Source organism: Manis javanica, chromosome 5 (genome assembly GCF_040802235.1).
Source record: "Manis javanica isolate MJ-LG chromosome 5, MJ_LKY, whole genome shotgun sequence".
Taxonomy (NCBI): domain Eukaryota; kingdom Metazoa; phylum Chordata; class Mammalia; order Pholidota; family Manidae; genus Manis; species Manis javanica.
This window is the reverse complement of record NC_133160.1, coordinates 18,206,370-18,227,643: the sequence shown is the minus strand read 5'-3', so window position 1 is coordinate 18,227,643 and position 21,274 is coordinate 18,206,370. Positions and strand designations below refer to the sequence as shown.

The 21,274-nt window shown below is 42.6% G+C and overlaps 1 long non-coding RNA gene across 2 annotated transcripts; it reads left to right on the top strand.

Moving 5' to 3' along the window:
- The first annotated feature begins 274 nt into the window (after window positions 1-274).
- Window positions 275-20,975, top strand: LOC108406630 (uncharacterized). Of its 2 annotated transcripts, XR_012131934.1 has the most exons (5): window positions 275-553; window positions 6,470-6,528; window positions 6,668-6,820; window positions 18,049-18,157; window positions 20,619-20,975. It is a non-coding gene; the product is annotated as an uncharacterized lncRNA (long non-coding RNA). The 2 variants fall into 2 exon arrangements; XR_012131935.1 differs by lacking the exon at window positions 6,668-6,820.
- Window positions 20,976-21,274: the final 299 nt, after the last annotated feature.

Sequence of the window (21,274 nt, the reverse complement as noted above, 5' to 3'; positions counted from 1 at the left end):
AGGAACTGGATTTTTTTTTTGAATTTTAATTAACTAGAACAGAAACATAAATGGTCCTTACACCTAGTGGCTGTGTGTCAGCACAGCTCTGAGAAGTCACAGCCAGCTTCTGGAGAGATGCCATGATCGTGTATTTGGAAGCCCAGTCTGGCACCAGAGTGACAAAAATGGGGGGAGGGTCTGATACCTCAGAGAGAACAATGGTGGCATTGATGCCATAGTGTGAGAGGAGGAGAGGACATGCACCAGGACAAGGACCTGGGGTACCCAGTGGGATTCCACACCTTGCTAGGGGATGCCACACTGAGAGTTAAGTCTGGGGCCCCAGCAGGTGCTGGCCCACTGCAGCTGGAGTCCGCTGACAAGCTGGAACGGTGTCCACAGGCCAAGGGTGAGCACCACAGGTGGGATCCAGGCGGGAGATGTGGCAGTGACACTGAGAAGGTCCTTGATGGTGATTTGGCTGTGATCTAGGAATATCTGAACCTTTTCTTGGACAAGCCACCCCTTCCCTTCAAGTCTCCAAGAGTGTATCATCTGCCACAGAAGCACCGTAAGTTAAAAGAAACCCCTAGTTCAAATGCCCTAAATCCCAAAGGTGCTGTAGGGCCTCTCCTACCTTCTTTTCTTAAAGGCACATTTTATCCTTTGGTGAAAAATGGACTCAATTTAAAGTAAAGAAAATTTAATCAAATCCAAACAGGTTTTTTTTTTTTTTGGAAATTGACAAAGTTAATCCGAAAATACTCATGGAAAAATAAAGGGCTTGAGATAGCTAAGATACTTGTAATAAAGGAGAAGGGGACTCTTGCCCTTACACACAGTAAGGTTTATTTTAAAGATAAGGTAACTAAAGCAGTGTAAACTTGGTACAGAGGTAGACAAGAAAATCAGAGGAACAGAATAGACAGTGTGCAGAAAAAGTCCTTAAATGCATATAGTGACTTAGTGAAAGATAGAGGTGGGATTGCAAATGAGCAGAAGTGAGGGGTGATGTTTCATTCAATAAATGTTGTAGGGGAAATAGCAGCCTTCACAGAAAAAACAGAACATTTCATCTCTACTTTAGATCACATACAAGCATCAAATCTCAAAGGAATAAATATCAAAATAATAGAACTTTTAGAAGAAAATTTATGAGAATATCTTTGTGATCTTGGGGTCGAGAGGTTGTGATTTTTTTAAGCAGTAAACAAAAAAAATACAGAACATAAAGGATAAGTTTGATAAATTTAGCTAAATGAAATAAAGTCTTTCATATGACAACAGACATATGTAATATAAATATATTACATATGTAGTATACATATGTATATAAATACATATATATATGTAGTATAAATAACTGACAAAGGATTACTATCTAGAATATATGAAGCACTCCCGTAAATCAATGCTATAAAGACAAATAGTCCACTAGAAAAAATGGACAAAGGATAAAACCGGGAAGCACAGAATATGCAAATCGAATAGTCAATACTTATATAGGAAGAATGCTCAGCCACATTAATAAGTCATAGATACGCAAGTTAAAACGAGACACCATTTCCCACCTATTATATGATGCTGGTTTTTGCTGAGTACATGGAGAAAGAGATCCTCTCACACACTACCAGAGGGGATGCAAATCGGCACAACTCATTTGGAGATCAATTTAGCAATAATAAATAAAACTGAAGATATGCACACTTTACAACCTAGCACTTCAGTTGCTAGGTATTTCCACTCACTGATCTTCCACACGTGTGCGCACATGCTCATGGAAGTGCTCCCCGTGAGTAAGGGACATTGCGTACACCCCCTGTAACAGTGGCACCATGTCCATACATCAATGCATATCAATACATTGGTGATGACCAGAGGGGGAAGGATAAGTACATTGTAGTCAGGGAAGAGAATTTACCAATCCAGACATAGGTCACCGTGTACGCAACATCTGCTAAGCGATGGGGCCACTGTCTGATGAGACACTCGTATGTATTTGTGGTTCTTTTCGTCTTGCTTGCACACAGCCACATCAGTGAGCTCATTCACCTGCCTTGTCTATGAAACACTGCCGGGCATTATTCAGTGGCAAATGAAGCTTTGGAAAGGGACATTTTCCCCCAGTGAGTCTGTTCACAAATGGGCCTTACATTCCACAGACAGCTCCAAAACAGGAGTCCAAAAATAGTCAAAATGTTGGCAGTCTCACTAAGGAGTATGGCTTCCCACAGGGGCTGCTTCTGAGAAGACAGCTTCATTTGGACAGATTTGCGCCGGTATGCTTGTTAACAACACGGTCTCCTTGATTTACAGACTTCTTGAGGATTTCCCAAGGCCTGGAGAGGTGTGTGCACAGACTGGCTTCCCAAGATAAATCCCAAGTCACAGAGCCAGAGCTGGCATCAAACTGAAAGACAGTCTTAAGGACGCTAATTAAAACCTTGCCAGTGGGATCCGACAGAACCAGGCATTTCTAGTGGGATCCACACAATATAAGCTCCACCAGGGTTGGGATTTTTTTGCCTGTTTAGGTTACTGCTGAATCCCTAAACCTAATTCTTGGCATGTAGGGTGTGATAAGTAAATATTTGTGGAATAAATGAACTGAATTCGGTTCATCTAGTAACTGCTGAACTGCTACTCTGTGCTGGGTTGGGAGCTGGATTTACAAAGTTACTTAGTCTGGTGGAGGAAAGAAATTAAAAAACAGCCATAATGGAATATATTAGGTGCTGTAATCGAAATGTGTAAAATTGCTGACAGAAAAGTGACCATCATTGTGCTGGTAGAGGAAAGAGCAGTTATAGAAAGGTGGTGACATTTCAGGGCTTTGAAGGGTTAATGGGAGTCCGTGGACAGGAGGGGTGGGAGAGCATTCCAGGCGGAAAGACCAGAAGGGACTATGGGGAGAGGCATGGAGGTGTGAAGATGAGTGGCCCGTGCTTAGGGACCATCTCACGGAGTTAAAGCCGCAGCTATGAAAGCAGAGTGACATAGACTGCTCCCCAACAGCATGGAAAGCTGCTAACTCTAAAAGAACCCTAAAGGGCATCTGAGTTCCAAGTACCATGTTTAGTGCTGGAAATACAAAAGCAGATGGCATAAACATGCCCTTGGCTGCTAGAATAATCTGCAGGGAGACATAGACAAAGATACTGTCTTATCTGTCCTTGTATTTCCAAGGCCTACAATGTACTTGGCACAGAGCAAAATGCTCAGTAAAGGTTGGATGAACAAATGGAGGAAAAATTCAGAGGAGTTTGTTAATCAGGATGATAAAAATAAAGGCGAAGCTCTGACTATACCTTCTGCAGAGCAAGGAAGCAGTGAAAGAGATAGAAATAATGCAGGCTTTGAAGTCAACTGACCCAGGTTCAAATCCTGGGCCCACCAAGTGGAGATGACCTATGAGGAAATGCTTGAAATCCAATGAGCCTCAGTTCCTCATCTGTAACACCCCTTTATATAGACAACGGCCTACCTAACCTGTTTTTAGGGCCATGTACTCTGCAGGGTGGTTTTAGCACTTTGAGGCAGCTTACTGTTTAAGAGTATTTTTGGAGTTAGACACTGTATGAAGCAATGCCCCCACCTCTGTCAAGGTAGGCAGTATTGGGAAAGCTAGCTAATCTCTTTGTAGTTCAGTCTCCCCATCTTCTAAATGGGAATAACAGTTTTATCTACCACATAGGATTGGGGAGGATGAGAAATGTAAAGTCAGTGCTTGGTACCTTCCAAGCTCTCTTAATACATGGAGTTTAAGTTAGAGTTGAGTCTAAGGCCTGGTATTTGCTGTCTCAACACTGAGTTATGAAGTCCTACAGCAGTGTAAACCACGTAAGCACTGTGTTGGTTATGTATTAGGAAATATCAGATTATACACCTTAGTGGCTTAGAACAATATGCATTTATTATCTTACAGTTTCTGTGGGTCCAGAGTCTAGGCAGGACTTAGCTGGGTCCCCAGTGAGGCTGCAATCATGGTGTCAGTCAGGGCTGGGGTGTCACTTGAGGCTTGTCTGGGGAAGGTTCTACTTAGGTAGTTGGCAGCTTCAGTTTCTGGCTGTTAGCCAAGGGCTGCCTCCAATTTCTTGTCACGTGGTTCAGAAGCTTTCCCAAGTTCAATTATAATTCTCCTTCCTTGGGGTATAATCAGGAGCTAATGCTGTCCTACAACTCATCATTTGGACATTTTCTTGATACACAAGGCAAGTACTTTCATTAATAAGATAAAATAAAAATGCAATAACAAAAGTAAAATTTGTAAGTAAAAAGAAAAAAAGTGGAAAAAATATAATAAAAATAAAAGATAGTTGCTTGAATTGGCTTTCCAGACCCTTGAAGGAAAACTTTGCTGTGAGGAAAGGTTCAGGCCCCAGGGTTGGTCTTTGGGCAGGTCAGGGAGAGGACAGAGCTCCGAGTTTGTGGGATCCTGCTCTGAACTTGACTTGTAAGTGTATTTGAGGATAGAGTAGGTTGTCACCTGAATTTGTTAGAGGCCCTTAAAGACAGGTAGCATCTATGTGTTTGGAAAAATCTGCTTTGTCCTGAAACTGACATGTGGCGGACGGTGGCAGAAGCCCTATATGCCATCCTGGTGGCTGGGATTTGAGGGGAGCTTGCCTTTGGGGATGAATGGATTTAGGGGGCAGCCAGGCCCACCATGGAGCCTCTACAAGGAGCAGATGCTACATAAACACCAGATCTCTCTCCCGAAATGCTCCCACAGTGCAGAAAGTGGCCAGCAGGGCCGACCAGCTACTTCCACCACTGATGGTTCCAAATGACCTTGGGAAGAGGTCTCCACAGGAGGGGCAATGTCAATGCTCGGGTGGAGGAAGCCGATTGAAATCAATGAGAATTGATTCAGAGTGTGGGGGCCACTGTGTTAAAATCTCCTACCTCTTGATGGAGCCTCATGAATATTAACAGGAGGAAGATCAATAACGAGCTGATTTTCAGATGCAAACCTGACTTCTTCATGTGTAGATTAAAGGAAGAGAAGACTGTATTTCTCCCTGCACTGCTCCCACCCAGTGCTGAAGGGACCTAAAATCCAAAAGCCAAATGCAACCTGCAAGTTGCTGGTCTCATCACACACTTTCACATGCAAGTTTGTTGGACATCATTTCTCTCTGTGCTTTAATCTGAGGATGTTCTATGGTGTTTGAGCCGTGTATTCAAATGTGCGTGTGTGCGGGTGTGTTTACGTGGGCTTATTCATTTGCTGACTCATGAGTCTTGTTCCAATGTCTTCCCATTACTACCCTTGATCTTCTTCCTGTCTCACTTCATTCAGCCTTTGCTATCGCCTCATAATCAATCTCCTTGCGCCCCGCCTTGTCCTTTTTCAGTCCATCCCACCAACACCACAGAAATGATTTATCTAAAGCTCTGATTAAAATGAGTCTCTCCTCAGCTCAAGAATCTGTTTGATTTTCCCCATTGCCTCCAGGATGATGTCCTAACTCCTTAGTACAATATTTAAGGCATGTCGTGGCTTAGCCCTAGCCTGTATTCCTACAAATGTCACACATTTTGGCTGGGGCCTGAAAGATGAGCATGAGCTTGTCCTGAGAAAACCTGGAGGAAGAACATTCTAGGAAGGCATTATAGCAGATTCAAAGGCCCTGAGGTATAAAAGATCATGATGTGTTCAAAGAACAGAAAGAAAGCCAAGGTGTGTGGTGGGGTGGGTGATGATCAACCAGTTACTAATCACCTCTTCCTATTTGGGTCTGACATGAACATGCACCCAGAATATATTAGGAAGGAAGATTCTAGGTATTTTGTGAGATGTATTAATCAGCATAATAATTGTGGTGCATGTGACACTCTAGGATCAGAGACTTTTTATAGCACAATTCTGTTCCCCCAGAATAGAGGGAACTTGAACAGAAGCTAGGACCCCACCTCAGTTCACTGGGAGTGGAAGTAAAAATTCTGAGAGTCACTTTTCTCCTGGTGTAGATGCTCAGACCTGCTATAGGGCTTGGAGGAGAGGCTATTGACTTCTGGCCAGTCTGTAGGCCTGGGACCAGGCCTCTTTCCCCATACTTCTGGGGAGTTACCTCCTCTGGTGCCTTTGAGGGAGGTCAAACACCTCTTTAACACCAATTATTGGGAATTTCTCCTGCCCTGAGCACAGACTGGGTCACGTTCACTTAGCTGCCTTCCGTTATTGACTGACCCTTTGTTTTCCACTGAGATTTATTAGGACTGCAGAGACACGAGTCGTGGCCTGAGCTCTGATATTTTCAGACACACCCAGCACATTTATCCCCAACCCATTCTCTCCCCACGGCTGCTTCTTTCTTTCACAGCCCAAGAATGCCACTGGATATGTGCTATTACCCCCTTTAGCAGATGCTGAAACCGAGGCCTAGATGCAATGAATGATGCCCCCCGTCTCACGGTGAGTGGGAATCGGAGTTGTTAAGCTGGATTCCTCTGCCTAACTAACCCACCTATTTCTTCTCTGCAGGTCTGCTCCAGAATCTCAGAGTCAGACAAGGTTACATAACAGGGAACACTGGTTTCAATGTAAGTTCATATCCCCTCACCCAGGCTGGCCCTTAACATTCCCCTGCAACTGTGCAATGGCTCAGCCCATATTTTCATTCTTACCAAGAGCTACTGCAAACCTTTCCCACTTCTCTGAACCTTGTATCCTGCTTCTCAGCTCCTGATTTGGAAGTGGAATGGGCAGCATTAGATAAGCTCTCCTCACCATCCGGTAAGAGGACACACCAGCAGGCCCCTGAGGCTCCCCCTCACCCTGCCTTTCTGCTTCCCAAGCGGAGCAGCGCAGTGCCGGCCAGGCCCACCTGCCCAGGTGGGTCACAGTCTGCTGCCGTTCCCTAGCCTCTCTTCCCTTCTCCTCCCTTACCGGGCTGATCCACGGAAGGCTCCTGATCCTGCTTTTGCCTTTGTTCCTACCTAAGTTGCTTCCCTTTCCCACCTCTAGCCTTCCCTTCACCTGCCTTCTCTTATCTTACACCTTAACCAACCCAGCCTCACCTGGACAAGCCTGCACACCCCCTGTGGGCTCCCATACTTCTCTGTCTCTCTTGCTCCTCTCCTCACTCCTCAAAATTATCTATATCTATCTATCTATCTATCTATCTATCTATCTATCTATCTATCTATCTATCTATCTATCTATCTATCTATCTATCTATCTATCTATCTATCATCCATCCATCCATCCAAGTTCAAGCCAGTCTCAGGATAATTTATCAAATGCTCACAGATCTTTTCTAGGATATGGTATATATGATTGTCATTGTTCATTTACATTCAGTTTAATCACACCGGCAATACTTTTTCAGCTGAAAACTATTTAAATGATACACAGCAGAAGTTACTACTTAACATCCTCTCCACTAGCAGGTTTACTTCCCTCCCCAGAGGTGACCTGCTTGTCAATCTTTATGCATGCAGATGTGCATGTATAGTACACCGTGTTTGCTCCTTTCCTTACTCACTGAACGATGTATTGAGAGTGGTGCGCTGGAGCTGACTAGCGCCAGCTTGCCAGGGCCAATTGTGTGCATCTCTTTCCAACTTCACATTCAGTAGCGTCATATTGGGAGCTTGAAATTGGCCATGATAGGAGTATTTACACCACAGGAAAGAGCAAACGTTGCAAATCAGCTTCTTTTCCTGGAGAGCCTGTTACTAAACATATACTGCTGATTATAGAAATCTTTTCATGTCTATTTGTACACAGTTATTTTGTCTTAATTGTTGCAAAAGTTTTAACACCATGGATGAGTAAAGCTCATTTAGCCATTTCCTGAAGGAAGGTGTTCACATTATATACATGTTTTCACTTATACACACAGCATTTCTCTGAATTCATGGGCTATTTTCCTGTGCCGACCTATCTGTGAATATTTTTCTTAGAGAATTACTTAGCAGTAGTACTTTTGGGTTGAAGCAAATATGGGTTTTACAGTATAATGGACAAGGCTGAATTTCCCTTCAAAATAACCACTAATTTATAGTCTTATCAGTACCATTGTTGATACCTTTGTGACACTATCAGTCTTTTTTGATAATCGTATATGGCTGATCTTCATACTGGCAACTAACTTCCCTAGGCAGATCAAAGTAAAACTACTATAGTGCTGAAGCATTATTAATAGTAAAAATATAATATGATGATAGTGATGGTAATGGTCAAGTAGTTTTAAAAGTAGTCATGGATAATAATCCTTCCATATATGGCTGCCCATTGTCTAAAAAAATGGTATTCTAAGTGTACATCTTCTTATTGCAAGAGATGTGGCTCCTAAAAGTCATGAAAGAATTAATTGGGGTTTCATGCTTGTCTTGGTATTTTGACTGATTAGAACTATTCTTTTATGGATTCTAATTTTCGGACCTAAAAATCTGTTAACTGTAACTTTTTGAACAGGACGTTTAATTTAATCATGGTGACCTAAAATCATAGTCTTTCCCTGTAATGGTTTTAAAGTACCATTTCCAACCACTCAAGATGAAGTGCTCAGAAATAATTCAGGCCCCTCATCTAATGCCCTCACTTATAGACCTCCGGCAGAAAATGGGGATTCTGCAGTTTGTTTTTACTGGCTGTATTGATCTGATCTGCAGAATTTCTTTCCTCCACAGCTAAATCAGTAAATTCCACACTTAGCTGGCATTTTGCTCCAGTACTTTGAAGAAGAGTTGAATTTGGAGTCATGAAACGATATATTGTCACAGTTACTGATCCTGGCATATCGCTATTAAGGGGAGTCTATAAAATTCTTGCCTGTGTGTGGAAAATCACCACTGGCAAACATCAGGGATGAGATAATCCTTTTGAAAATAAGATATACTTTGTTGTATGCCGTTGTACATCTCTTTAGTAGCCTTCGGTGTGAATTGTGTTATCAAGAGGTGTGGTTGGGTATTTTAAATTATAAGGAGCACAGAACTTTTCTTTGGAGATAAACCTAATGCAGTTCTCTTCCTTTTTAGAATCAGTAGTTGCAAATATAAAATGGGCTTTATTTCACAAAAAGTGAACTTTATTGAGCTGTTATTGTATGCCATGGTGTGTGCTAGGTGGGTCTAATTATTACCTAAGTTGATTTTCATAGTAGATACTACGATCACCCCCAATCTATAGATGATGAAACAGGAGTTCAGTAGATTAATGAAGTCATACAGCTTGTAAGTGAGAGCTCAGAGTCAAACCTAGGGCTTCCTCCTTAGAGGCCCAGCTCTCTCCTAATTTAATTTTTCTTGGGGCCCTGACTGGTGGACAGAGTCTTTGAAGTGCAGCCAATGAGCAATCAGGAGTGTGAGCAAGAGGCGAGAGAGTGGATGAGCACAAGGAAGCCCCGCCCTGGGACGTGTTTCTTCTTTGGTGTTACAGGCAAGAGGCTCTGCTAGACTGGCTTGCTCCTCGTCCCGTCTGAGACTACAGCAGTGACTAGCCCACTGATCATTTCTGCTTTTTCACCTTATGTAGGCAAAAAGATATTTTAAAACAGGAAAATGAAAAAGAATGAAAGAGAAAACACATACATGCATCTCTCTCATAACATCAAAAGACAGAATCTCAGGGAACAAAGAAAATGCTTGATTCCACAGGCATTCCTGCTTAAAAGAGGCCTCACTGCTAAGACAAAAGGGCTGCATCACCCCTGGATGTGGTGTCTATCTCCAGCAGAGCAATACCATTCCAGCTAATCAAAGTTTTACAGGGTTCAGAAATGCGAAACCAGCACATTTTGTATTCCCATTCCCCCCAAAACACTGTCTGTAAGTGAAAAACATCTGCATCTAAAACAAGACAATTAACAAGAAGACAGGCGCGATGCTAATGCTGTGGGTCTATTTTTGGTCACCAGCTAACTGAAGCACAGAAGCAGGGAAGGAGTGTGCCTTCCTCTTTTTTAATTTTTTTCATTTATTTATATTTTTTAAAGTGGTGGTTATATATATATGAATTTATCATTTTAACTGTTTTCTAAGTGGAAAGTCCAGAGACATCATTAAGGACACTCATACTGTTGTGTAACCATCATGAACATCCATCTTCAGAACGTTTTCATCATCTTCAACTGAACCTCCTTCCCCATTAACACCCCCATACCTCCTTCTCTGCAATCCCTAGAGACCCCCATTCTGTGTCTATGAATTAGACAGCTTTAGGTATTTCCTACAACTGGAATATATGATATTTGTCCTTTTGTGATCTATTTATTTCACTTGGCATAATATCTTCAAGGTTCATGTTGTAGCATGTGTCAGAATTTCCTTCCTTTTTATGGCTGAATAGTACTCCATTGTATGCATATACCACATTTTGTCTATCCACTCATCTTTCAACAGAACTTGGGTTGTTTCCACCTTTAGGCTTTCACAAATAATGCCGCTAGAAGCATGGGTGTACGATATCCATTCGAGTTCCTGTTTTCAGTTCTTCTGTATATATATCCAGAAGTGGAATTGCTGGATCGCATAGTAATTCAATGTTCAATTTTTTGAGAAACTGTCACACCAGAATGTACCTGTCTTAACCTTCCTTGAGCTTCTCTTCTGATGAGCTTGGCTCTCCAGGGAAATAGAGTGGTGGGGACATGCCTGGGAGGGCACCCACTCTGAGGGGTCTTGCAGGGGGACGAGCTCAGTGAGGGACTGCCATTATCCACCTTGTGGAGAATATGCCTCCGAGGAAAGAACGGGGCTGTCCTGCGGGATCAGAGATTAAAAGGCAACTGAATTCATAGGAAGGGGGAAATTCCTGGAAGCCTGAGAAATGCTTCCAATGCCAAAGATCTTAAATAGGTAGAAAAAACTATGCATAAGACAAAAGTGATGACATTCAATTTAGGGGTTTCTTTTTGCTCTTATTTTTAGGAAACTCCAGGATGGTGATTTGGTGAAAGGGGAATGTTTATTTCACTTAGGTTTCTTGGGCATGTGGGCTGGATGGGCGGGGATACTTTTTTATATTTTCATAGCTCCTGCCTCCGGGCATCCAACCAGGGGTGACAATAACAACAACAGGACAGAAGAACATATTAAGAATTTGATCCAACTCTTCTCCCTAAGAAGAAGTGTTTTCTACAAAATAGGATACATACTATTGAAATTTTTTTAGTCTTCTTTTTATCAGGTTAATTTCTGACTAATTATTCAGTATACCTTTCCATCTGCTATGGAAATGATGTCATAATAATGATTTTAAACATCTCAAAATAAATCAGAGGACCCATCTTCTCTCTCCATCCCAAACAACAATTCAGTTTGTGTGCATTGCTCTCAGTCCAGACCCTGTGGAGATGTTGTACATAATAGTAATTGTGGCCTTCATAGAAATCTGTATTGTGCTTTCATCAATTATAATTTATCACTTATATTTCATTTTCATTTCCTTCATGGTTATCACAAGCAGCATTTTTAATAGCAACAAAGTATTCCATCCAATGGTTGGACAACAATGTATCTAACTAGTTTCCCACTCCCACACATGGAGGCTTGCCCCAGGTTGGTCTCCATGGGAAGCGTGCTCGAAGAGGGGGTGACCAGGCAGAAGGCTGATGATGGAGTGGGGGCAACACCTGAGGAAAGCAGGCATGGAAAGCAGGGTTGGGAGAAGGAGAAGGTGAGCTGTCATGCCTTTGCAATGGAGGGCTCAGCTGACCCCAGAAAGAGCTCTGAGGCTGGGGTAGTTTTGCTGAATTGTCTCAAGTTGTGGCAAGAAGACAGGGCCTTTTTATCACCATATCAATCAGTCATTTGATGTGGGCTATCACCTTGGGCAAGGCAGCTTCTTCAGGCAAGGAGATTCCCAAAGAGGGCAGAAGCTGAGGGTGGACTAACAGGTCCCTGCAGAACCACCTGGGTGAGGCATCACAGGATTTAGTTAAAGGTGTTTTCCAGTTTTCCTAATGTAGAGAGCACAGCAATAAGCTTTGGACCAAGTGTATTTTCCACTCTCCTTTCTGCAGAATCTGGGCAGTCAAAAGATGGAGCTTATGAGTTTCTCACCCTGGAGTTATAGGGAATTTTGCCTCTAAAACATTTCCTGGCACTAACCAAGTTTCTCAGCTCTTACGCTTACTTAATTTCTAAAATGGTGATACAGACTTTAGCTTATCAGAAAAGCAGTGGGAAGAAAAGTTGCATCATATGCATGAAGCATTTTGAATATTGCAACAGTTTTTCCCAAATTTGCATTGGATAGTGGTTACAAATTTTAGATTCTCAGGTTTATTTCCTGGATATTCCAACTGACCATGTCTGGGGTGAGGCCCAGGCACCTGGCTTATGAACCAGTCAGTATACCATCTATTTTTTATTTCTAGGAAAATTTGAGACAAACTGCTTTGTAATATAAAACTTCTTGATAAATCCAGGATGCTTTCTTATTTTGCTGTACTCTTAGAAGGAAAACAATTTGCATCCTGCCTCCTTTTCTTTTTTTGCAAAACTTCCACCTTTTATCAAGTACCCACCCGGGTTTCAGCACACTCTTTGGTTATCTTGCCACTTAAAACTCTTCTAGCAATAATTATGATCTGAATTGCAAATGTATTTTCATACGAGCTCCCACATTTCTGGGACATTCTGCTCGACATTGCTGAGACCCCCACAGTGTGGAGGTCACTGTGTTAATCATTTTCTAATATATTATTAAATTCTTAAAGCAACCCCTCAGGTTAGTTTTATCACTCCCATTTTTCCCATAGCAAGAAATAGCATGTCTCATAGGTTGAATAAAGTACCCAAAACCTTGATGAGCTATTGGTCACCCCACAGTGATAGGTTTGGCAGTAGCTCTTAAAAGTTTATTCAAAGCCAAACTCTCAGACATTTCTCTTAAGCTCTTAAATATTTGTAACTGAAGACTTCTTCAGTTAAGTCACAGAAAACGCAGTCCAACCTGGCTTGAGCAAAAAGGGAATTTATTGGCTCATATAACTAAAAACTCCATGAGTAACAGCCTTCAGATGTGGCTTGATACAGGGGGGTCAAATGATGTCATTGAGAGATTTGTTTTAGATAAGTTAAATAAATATGTTTTTTGCTTCCTTTCCGTTCTCAGTTTGACTCTCCTCATCCTGTAAAGTGGCTGCTGGCAGTTCCTTCCAGCTTTACCTCCAGTGGAAAGGAGTCCTAGGTGGTCATAGCCAAAGAGTCTGGAGAATTTTCCCGATCAGACTGAGTCAGGACATGTGCCCATCCTAACTCTAGTCTGGAAGGAAAAGGCTATGGGTTACGTCCTCCACCTACAGCCCTCCCAAATTTTGAAGGCTGAGGATGGTGAGGGGCATGTCTCTAAACTAAAATTAGAACCATTAGCCAAGTAGTGAGACTGGATGCTGAAGAGCCCTTGGGTAAAGGCCTGTTGCTGTACTGTCTGTCACTCACTTCCACACTCTCCTTTGGCACTGAATCTTGTTACATACACTCCTTCAGCCTGCCTGGAGAATTCAGGAATTATTCCAAACACTTTCTACATTAACTCAGTTGATTTTCTCAGTAACTCTAGGTGGTAAGTACTGTCCTTATCTCCATCTTGCAGGGAGGAAGCTGAGCGATGGGAAGGTTAAGTGACCTGTCTGAACCTGGGTCAAAGGTGAGATTGGAACTGAGGCAAACTGGATGCTAAATCCTTCCTTCCCACCACACTCCAGCCTTTGAAAAAGTTGCACCTCTTCATAAAGCCATGGCAACACAATGCCATTGGCTTCCCATGGTTTTCTGGACTAATCCTAGATTGTATCCAGGCGCCGTCTCCCCCTCCAGGCTGTCTAACCCACACATTTTTCCACAGAATCATCCACACGTCCTCACCTCCACGTGACGTTTGTAGACAACAGCCACAGGTCTGGGTTTTTTGTAGGCACTTGGTGATGGGGGTGGGGACCACAGGGGTCTGGAAGGCAGACCTGATTCCTGTCCACACAGGGAATGTCTGTACAATTAAACAAGTGATTCTGAAAAGAATTCGAATGCCTTCATATGAATGCATACACAGGAGAAGAAGACTTTAAGGGTCTTCTCTGCTCTTCATATGCCTTAGGATGGGCTGGTTGAGGGTCTCAGAGACAGTCTTTATTCCTGGGAGCCTGTATATCCTAGTACTCAGCCTCAAAGTTCCAGCTTGGACTATTTTATGAGGTCTTGGGCTATATGAAATTCACGGCATGATGTTTTTTCCCAGTGCCCCCAGCTGTATTAGGTGCTCTCAAAAGTACATAACTGAAGTCTTCACCTAAGGGTTCCCACTATAGTAATGAGAGTGTGCATATGTCCAGTATGTCGTAAGTCTCAGGTGTCGCCTTGCAGTAATGACATTGCTCTCTGGTGTTGGTTCTGGAACCAGAGTAGTCACACACATGACCCTGGGTCAGCATCACAGCTCTCCTGTTACTGTATCTGTGGGTGGCCTCTCAAAAATCCCTTGCTTTTTGTATCTCTCAGACTTTTCCTTGCAGAGTGAAGGGCTAGATAGGTAAACATGCAGGGGCATTATTCATGCTAAGACTGGAGAACAAAGAGGTCCTAGAGAGCAGTTTTGATGTTCTTAGAGAAGTCAGGTTCTGATCTGGGCCTGGAAGGTCATTAGGCAATTATGTTGGGCTTGTGCACAGAGATATCAAGACAGAAGCCAGCTCTAGGAGCCAGAAGCTCAAAGGGGTCTCAGGTGTCCGTGTCTCAGACTGATAGGGGAAGAGAGAATATTGGTGAGTCTGCTCACAGCATCAAAGTGTGACCAGGAGCCATGTGCGTCTTCACGGGGCTGAATCTCAAGGTTATTTCCTACAAGTCCTGCCCGGAGTCTGCTTTCTTCATGAGGCAGAGGCTGCCTGTTTCACATCTTTGCCACAGAAAGTTGATCTAATTGCAGGGACTGGAAATTTTTCTCCATTTCAGAGAGACAAAGAACATCTCTCAGATGCGGTGAACGTCAGACGCACTTGCTGCTCTCACTCCTATTCCCTGTGTCTGTGGAAAATATTACTAATCAGTTACTGCCCGTTTCCCACTGGGGTTGAACATAGCTTCAGAGTCTTCAACACAGCCTTCCAAGTAGCAGTACCAATCCATTAAAGATGGTTTTTAAGATGAAACTGACTTCCCAAACTAGCTTCTGGGTTGTCTCCTCTATAGTCCTTTCTAGAATGCGATCTTAGTATTCTCCTGTGGTAGATGACAAAGCAGTTTGAGGCTTGCTTCTCAGACCCAGTGTGAAGAAATATGAACTGCAAAGACAGAGGCAGGAACATGCTTGAAGAGCACCTGTTTCAGGCTGTGGCTTTGGGTCAGACTGTGAGCATAGGGAGTCCATCAGATGTGGCGAGGGAGTCTCCCGCTCAGATGATCCAAGCTGAGTGCAAATGGGCTCCTGCATGTTCTCCTAGGGTGTCCAGGGTATCATTTCAGCTTCTTGGCTTTCTTTCAGATTGGATCTTAGGTACAGACAAGATCTTGTCTACCCATCCCTTTTCATCATCCAAGCATCTTTAGAATCCACCAGTTTATTAAGAATTAATAGATAATGGGATGGCACGGTTTCCAGCCCTCTTCAGCCGTATTTTAGTAATGGGGGTTTCAAGGGAAAGGATCACAAGTCAGTGAGCACCCCACCTCCACATTCATATTTAATCAGATGCTAAGAGGTCCTTGGGCAGGACCTTAGAGTCGCCAGGGGGAAATCTATAGGGAAGTATGGGGGTTTCAACTCTTAAAGGGACAGTCTTATTATGGGCAATATTATAATAACAATAAGCACAAGAAAAGAAGATAGGAGGCATTTGCTACTTTAGTAGAGATCTGCCTAACGAGATAGTAGCACAGACTGCAGACCCCAGTGTGAGGGCTAATCGTTTAGTTTCACATACCTTTGAAATAACATGGAAAATGTGAGCCCTGACAGAGAAGCCTGGGTTGGCACTGTGCCTGCACCTCATTAAGAGTAGGCTATTAATTGTGCTTGTAAGACAGACAGGGTAGTGCAGTGGGAAGAGATCTGGAGCCTGACATACATGGGTTTGCAACTTAATTTTATAGCTTACAATATATATGAACCTGAGGACATTAACTTGCCTCTTCTAAGCCTCAGTTTTCTTTCTTCAGAAACTGGAACACATTGTTATTATTTGAACTGTTTATATAACATTTTCCTCACAAGATAGAGGAACCATGATATTATGTATGAGTCACAGGCCATCTTATTGGGATAGAAATGTAGGAGAGGGTGTGTATTGTTAACAGGAGCCAAGTCAGGGCGATTAAGGCCTACTTTGGAATCAACTGAACCAATCTGACAATAGGGAGTAGAGTTTATCAGGGTACTTCTAGCTAGGTCATACCCACAGTAGGACAATTGGCTCTGGGGTTGAGCAGCATAAACGGAGTAGTGTGCACTTATTGTAACCCCACAGTTTGCTCCACAGATGTGTGCATATGCCAGCCAACCTTTGCCAACTCTGTTTTCTAATAATGGTAATACTTCTGTGTCATTGAATTTAAACTGTTTCTAAGAAGGCCAGGACCACTTCTCCATAAGAAATAATACACTTCATATCCAGAAGAATTCATTTTGAAGGGCAATTAAATGGACTACATGGGCAGACATAGGATTCTAAGCCTAGATATGCTCATCCCTGGAGCTGGGACCTTGCTCAGAGATGCTCACGCACACGGGGCTCCAGATGGGTTCATCTTCCTCCCTTCAGTGAGTATGAGAGCCACATAACCCATCTGGGTTCTTTCTCTTTCTCTTGGCTACTAGGAAGCATAGAGCAAAATGATGTGCCTGGCTTTTTTGATTTCCTCAGCCTTGCTGTTTTGGTAATAATTTTCCCTTCATTTTTATTTATTTTTTTAATCCCAAGTAATGGCTCAAGTTTATTGGATACACAATTTTACTTTAAGCTGCCATTCAATTCACTCATTCATAGGTTATAGTAGTTACAAACAAAGACCTTGGAGTCTGACCCGGGTAGCTTTGCATACTGGTTTTACCGTATTGCATTTGCGTGAGTTTGAGAAAAGTTACTCAATAGCTCTGCCTTCATCTATAAACTGGGGCGATCATGGAATCTAGCTCACAGAGTCACTGTGAAGAGTATGTGAAATGTCACAATAGCGTCTAACACAGTGCCTGGCTCACAGCAAGCCCCCAGTCATTTCATTTCTTGTCCCCTTACATATTAGGATGCTGGTGAAGGATAAAAGCTTGAGTAGATCCCTACAACATGAATGACAATTACAACCCTTGCTGGCCTCCCTGGGTAGGTTCAGGGCTGACATGCACTTGGATTTTCTTTTTCTACTTGTGCCACCTAGGCTACTAGATTCCTCACGCCCTGTATTTCCAGACCCTGAGAAATCTCTGAGTCCGCAGGAATCTATTCATTGGCACTGGGCACCTCCAGGTTTTCTGTCGTTACCCCTGTAGTGCAGCCTTGTAGACCAGCAAATGCCAGACAGCTTCCCCACTCGGGGGAGTTGCACAGGTTGTCCCTCGTGAGCGGTAATGCCCTTGCACTCCCACGTCAGCCTTCTTCTCTTTAGCCGGCGCTCCCAAGTCACTGACGCTTCTCAGGAGGATTACATTGAATGTGGCTTACAGCGAAAATGTTGTTTGTGCATGACGTGTTGATAAAGATGTATTAATGCAGTTCTAGGACGATGGCTGCTGCCAACCTGCTGGAAAAGCCATGGCCACATACAGAGCTGGTTGACCCAGAATCTCAGGGCTGGGAAGCACTGAAAAGTCAGCAGGTCCAAGCCTTCTCTGCGCTCGAGTCCTTCTGCGCTGTGGCCATCCAACTAGGCCTCACTGGCTTCAGTGGAAGCAAGTCTGTCATCAGTCATAATCTTTGATGCGGCTTTCTCCACGTCTGGACAAATCTATTCATTATGATTTTTTATTTCTTAGCCACAAATTTGCTTTTCTAGAATATCTTCTCACCGATCCTAATTCAGATCCTTGTGACTATAGTGTACAAATGAAATCTTCCCCATGATCGCTTTACAGATTCAAAGAGAACAGTTGTGGCTTCATGGAGATTTCTCTGCTTACAGGTTAAACATTCCATTCCCTGCAAGTGCTTCTCAGATAACGTGACTACCTGCCCTTCATTATCTCAGCCTCACATCCCAGCTCCACCTTGGACTAGCTGTGCAGCATTGGGTAAAGTACCTAACCTCTCCCAAACCTCAGTTTTCCCATGTGTAAAATGGAAAACGTTTATTTGTGTATTTGTTTAAAGTGGTATATGGCTTGGAGAGATGTGAAGTTTAAAAAACGTAAATTATAAGGTGCTTGACACAGTGCCCTGCACATAGCAGGCATTTAATAAATAATAGCCATCATCCTTGTTTTATCATTCAGCTTAGAGCATAATACCTTAGGTGTGCTCTGACTTACCCAGAGATGATGAAAACCTACCAGGGCCTGTAAATTACTGAATGATCTAGAACCTGCCTACCTTCCACCTTCTCTTCTCACTGGTTCTTTCTTGTGTTGGCCACACTCCATCCACACTGGCCTTCTCCCATTTTTTGCCTATGTTGGACTCTCCTGTCTAGGGTCTTCACTTATGCTGTCCTCTCTTTGGGCTGTGTTCCTACTTCCCACCTGGATGCACACATTTTTCATTATTGCTTCTTTCTCAACTTCCTGTCTCACTTTTCCAAACATTAATGCCTGACAAAACTGTTCCCTGACCACCCATGTAACAAGTTCCTCTATTATATTTCTCACACTGCACCCTTTCTTTATTCCTTCTTACATTCACCAAAATATGCAGTTACCTATTTACCTATGTGTTCATCTGTTGAATATTTGTCTTCAGTACTAGAATGTCAGCAACATGAACACAGGGAAAGAGTCTTTTTGCTCATTTCAAGATATTTTTTCTCAATACGTTATAGCAGAGAAGTTCAAACATTACAAACAAGTTGAAAGAATTGTCAAAGGAACCTCCATATACATATCCTTCAGATTCTACAAGTAACGTTTTGCTATATTATTTTCATCACGTATTCATCCACCTATCCCTCCCTCCATTCATCTATCCATTTTATTTCTTCATGCATTTCAAACTGAGTTGAAGACATCACATCTAAGCACTTTAGCATGCACATCATTATTAACCAGAGTTCAATATTCATTTATGAATCTTTTTTCTCTCAGGTAAGGTGTTCATGAAATGCACAAGTATTAATTATACAATTTGGTGAGTTTTGAAAATGCATACACCTATCAAACTCAAACCCCTATCAAGACAAACTTTATTGTCACCCCCCTCAAAATTCCTATGTCTCTTGTTTAGTTAAAACCCAACTCCACTTGCCTTGGAGACAGCTATTATTCTGGTCTTTCTCAACATTAATTAGTTTTTCTTTTTCTAGAATTTCATATAAATGGAATCAGAGGGCCTGTATTCATTTTTTGCAAGACTTCTTTCACTCTGTTTTTGAGATTCTTCCAAGTTGTAACATAATCAATAGTTCACTCTTTTTACTGCTATGTAGTATTCCATTGTGTGGATGTAGCACCCTGTATCTGTTCTTCCATTGATGGACACACCTGGGCTATTTTCTACTTTTGGCTGTTATGAAAAAGAGGTTATGAATATTCTGTTGCGTTCATTTATCTTATTTTTTTGCTCATTATGAGTAAAGAGGCCATGAGTATTCTGTTATTACATTTTATTGCATTCATCTGTCTTGCATAAAGACCTAGGAGTGAAATTGCTGGATCATAGAATAAGTGCAAGTTTATTTTCATGAAACACTGCTGGACTTTTCCCCAAAGTAGTTGTAGGAAGAGTTTGTTTTGTTTACTAATATCAACCAGCTAGTAAGTGAGTTTGACACAAAGTAAGTGCCCAATAAATATCTGTTGAATTAATGAGTAGAGAAAATACATGCAAGCATAATGAATGTTCTAATCCTTGCTTGTTATTTACTTGTGAACTGTGAGGCTCCATAAATCAGGTTAAGACTCAATTAAGTTCTCTGAGCTTTCAATTTCAGTCTATACAGGAAAAATGAAACGTACCTTAGATAGTTAGTGAACAGCCAAGGGTATGGTGGGGATTGTAGGAGGTGAGTGGCGCCTTTCATTTAAAGTGGTTGTGCCCTTCCTTCTGGTCCCCCACCCCATGCACTTATTGCAGAGATACTGGCCCTTGGGGCATGGGGAACATGCCAACGCTTAAGCACAGGAGGGGTGAGGAGAAGCACAGGAGCAAGAAGCACTTGGATCAACCGTTTGTCCCTCTCCCCGGCAGGTTAATGTTTCTGTCTGAAGTCGGCATTATGTATTTGGCTCCTGCATTTTCTCCCCTTCGGATTTAATGTCTAGGTTTGTCTGATTTTTAAACTGGGTCATATGAATGTCAAACTTTCGATAACACTTTAATAGAGGTGTCCATTAACCCTCGCTCAATTAGAGCCCAGCGTCGCTGGAAATACATGTGACACCCACATGAATACCAAATGCCTTCATTAGGAGCAGCACTTCCGTGGTGAATACCAAATACGGAGCCTGACTCAGGGGCACCGGCTTCACTCCCAGGAGATGCCAACACATCTTTACGTTTCCTCAGTGGCACCAGTCAGCCCGGTTTGCTTTTTATTTCCAGGTGATGAGACATGGCAATTGTGGCTTTGGCTGAAATAAATAAACAGCATCCTATCACCAAAATCAGAGATGGAGCAGCAAAGAGGCTGGGCCAGCTCGCCCAGGAGTCGGCAAGAGGACGCCTACTTAGTGTGCAAGATGAATCCCAGACACTTCCTAAAAGGCGATAACTTTCTTTGACCGATGAATATATTATTTATAAGTGATTCCTATGCCTTCTTCTCTCCCTCCTTTGCAGCCAGTCCCCCTGCCCCCCATTTTCACAGTACGTTGTAGCACTTGTTCAATGATGAAGCCCCTCATGATAAATAATTTATAAAGCAATTTACAAGTACATTATTTTTAGCAATAAGATAAGACCTGGAAGAAAGTGTTTTACTGATACACACACACGCACACACACCATGGCTTGTAAGTAGTTAGATATCAGAACACCAATAAGTAGGGGGGATGGGCACGAGGTGAAGGGTGTTTAAGCCACAGAACTGGGCCCTTACACATGAGCCATGGGAAGTGTCTGCAGCACATTTGCATAATAAGCAAGAGAAACACCACTGAAAAGAATCTTTTCTCTTAATTCTTGGTACTCAGTGGCTAAGGTCTTTTGCACAGTATGATTCTATGTGGACATAATGTTCTACATGGACATAATTTTCC